The sequence below is a fragment of the Gossypium hirsutum genome, chromosome A02, assembly GCF_007990345.1.
Source record: "Gossypium hirsutum isolate 1008001.06 chromosome A02, Gossypium_hirsutum_v2.1, whole genome shotgun sequence".
NCBI lineage: Eukaryota > Viridiplantae > Streptophyta > Magnoliopsida > Malvales > Malvaceae > Gossypium > Gossypium hirsutum.
Window position 1 is genome coordinate 76,343,268 of NC_053425.1, and position 3,513 is coordinate 76,346,780.

Sequence of the window (3,513 nt, forward strand, 5' to 3'; positions counted from 1 at the left end):
TATGTTCAATAGTGTATCACAAAAATCATAAATTCTTTACCCAATTTAGCCGATTCCAGAATCATTGCTCCGGTTAACAATACCTTTAACTATTTGGAACTTTACTAACATGCATCCGACTACTCAAACTTTCATAAATGCATTAATCTTTCAAATCTGAATAACTTTAACTCGTAATAACATCATTCAGTTAGAGCAATCCAATAAGTATATCTCTATATCATACTTTCTAGAATATAATTTCTTCATTCAAACTATCCGTCTATATATATACTCATGAACTCACATAATTTATTCATTTAGCTGAGGACATGCTTAAATACATATAACTCAAACTACATGTCAACAAAATAGCTTATTCTAATAAAAACAACTGGGTTGATTTCAACTATTGAATAATAACATATCACTATACTCTTTTCAACCGTATTAGCTTTAGGAAACAAATATCCTAATTGAATTCATCGACTTTAATCAAACTTACCAGCTCTGGAATTTCCATCGTATTAAAGATAATGCACTTTCTAAATATGCATATAAGACAAAACATCATCCAGTAGATATAGAAGAATAGTCTCACGTAAGTTTTCACCATCAACTTTTATTCCGAACATACTAGAATAGAGTCCCAAAGAGAGTTAAAATAATACTGATCATAAACCAACCAAACTAATTGTGCTTTCGACTAACATTAGAGTTAGCTAACATTCTTGCAACATAAGAACTTTATCAGAAAATGAACAATCACACACATATCTCTGAGAATAAGGAATATATAGAATATCCTGAAGAGGTCATCATAATTTATTCAATCATAACTATTACACATAGACACTTTACAACTCAAAAATCATTTCTCTGACTAATTCTATTATCATAAACCCCGTATTATTCTATTCACTAATGAAAATCAATCCGGGAGGGATTTCAGCAAACATTTACTTTAGACTCCATACCTAATTGAGTCAATCAGTCGAGACTGACTTCTTCTTTACCTGTGACATTGCATAGTCCGTATAATCCTTAAAACAATATGATATTTCTTCTAAAACTGAGTTCATTTGTCACGCTATACACAACTCTATTTGTATTACTAATTATTTCACCATTGAACTCTTTAGCTTCCTACTTATAAATTTATTCAACATGATTCTCGTGAATTTTCATCATAAAAGCAACACTGGTAAGGGGGTGAGGTCGTAAAGTCTCTAACTTGACTCTTATAATTACACACATATGACTTGGCATTCATCATTAATGTCATATCATCATAATCACATAGTTCACTTCAAGTAAACTATCACACTTATTCTTTTTACAAATGTTTTTTGTCATCCATAATTTCAAACAGTGAATTTACTTACTCAAGCTCAATATTAATATCTAATTAAATTCCAACACTTAGCTTCAATTTTACTTATCATCATTTGTCAAATTAGAGAACGTCTTACGGATCGAGTACGTCATTTACTTGATGTCTTAGTCCAACTATGGTCTTACATGTCATTACGATTGTAACAACCCGATTTAGGGCCTAGTCAGAATAGTGGTCTCGGGACCACAAATCCAAAGTTAGAGAAATTAAAATTTATTATTATTTTGGAGTTATAGCATGTTTATATTAGTACATGAAAATTTTGATGAGTTAATTTTGACGTTTGTGAGCCCGATTGTGAAAAAAGACTAAATCACATAAAGTGTAAAAGTCCTAAATTGATAGCTAAAGGTGTTAAATAGCTAGAGAACCTAAATTGAGGGCCTTTAAAGGGCAATTAGACCCCTAGAAATAGGGTGGCCGGCCATAGGAGACATGTGTGGTCAAAAATTTTAATTTTTGGTGGCGTTAGGTGACTAATTTTGACTTAAATAGAAAATAGAAAAGGGAAATGATATCACCCTATTTCCCAGTTCTTCTTAGCTAAAAATATCAGCCATTATTGGGGTTTTATGCTTCAAAAATTTTCAGCAACTTGAAGTGCTCATAAGAAAGTGATCCTAATGGCTTTTCTAAAATATTTTTGTACTTTTGAGACCCTTGAAGCATGAGTTTTCAAATGAGGGAGCTATCTCGCAAAATGATCAAGAGTTTAGGGTTTTGCCATGAAATAATTTGTGTTGTTTGGTGAGTTTTTATGGAAGAAAATGAGTCTTGGTTGTTTTATAAACAACTTTTGTGAAAGGTGTTAGCATGAAAACACTTAAAGGGACTATTTTTCATAAGTTGTAAAATAAGTGATAACTGTGTGAAATAGTGGGAATTTTAGGTTGCTATAAGAGCAAAAAGAGTTCAGCTAAGCTTAAAAGGCAAAAAAATTGATAAAAATTTATTTTCAGGCATAGGGGTAAAATGGTCATTTTATCAAAAATATGAATTTTCAATTCCCTAATTGTAATTAGTGACTAAACAAGTTATTTTGCTAATATAGATCAAGAATTGTCAAAACTGAACCAAGATCGGGGGAATGCCAAGCAAATCGACTAAACCGTAAAGTCGCTACATTTTGAAATCCGAGGTAAGTTGTATGTAAATAATATAACTACGTTGCTACTATCTATTGAATAGATATGGCATGAATTACTTGATTTCAATATTGAGAATGTGTAATGATCATTGAGATAGTAGAATTCCCATTGGGACCTTAGGAAGTAAACAGGATATTCATGCCGTATCACTTGGGTCATTTGTGTGAGCTAGTGTAAGACATGTCTGGGACATGCATCGGCATTGAGACGAGTGCTAGTGTAAGACATGTCTAGGACATGCATCAACCTCGGGACATAAGCAGTATAAGACATGTCTGAGACATGCAACGGCTACAAGATGTGTCAGTGTAAGACCATGTCTAAGACATAACATCGGCACGGTTATGTGAGAGCTAGTGTAAGACCATGTCTGGGACATGGCATCGGTACGGTTATGTAAGAGCTAGTGTAAGACCATGTCTGGGACATGGCATTAGCACTTTACCCATGATTGAAGCCTATGGAATATCCGATAGTATTCCGAATGGTTCAACAGCGAGAGTTTTAAATTTAAGTTAATGAGAAAAGTATAATTGTATTGTGAGTATTACAGGTACCTTAGTGATACATATGTATAAGATGTGAACTCATTGTATATGCTATGTGATTTGTATGAAGTAAAGAGTAAGTCATGCTTATGCCCACTTTGGTATCATAAGTTGTTGGTAAATTGTAGACTTATTGTTGTATTTTTTTTATATGCAACTTACTAAGCTTTATGCTTACTCATTTTCCTTTCCAATTCTTTCAGTGCTGCCTAACTAGTTCAAGGATCACCGGAAGTCAAAGATATCGATCACACTATCAACCGAAACATTCGGTATAGTTGGATTTATATTTTTGAATATGTCATGTATAAGATTAGAACGTATTATTTTGAGTCTTGGAGATTTAGCCAAATGTGTTGGCTTGGGATAGATGCCACACTTAGTATTAAGCCATGAATGATGGCTAATATTTATTTTGAGTTTATAAAAGTTGCATCTACAT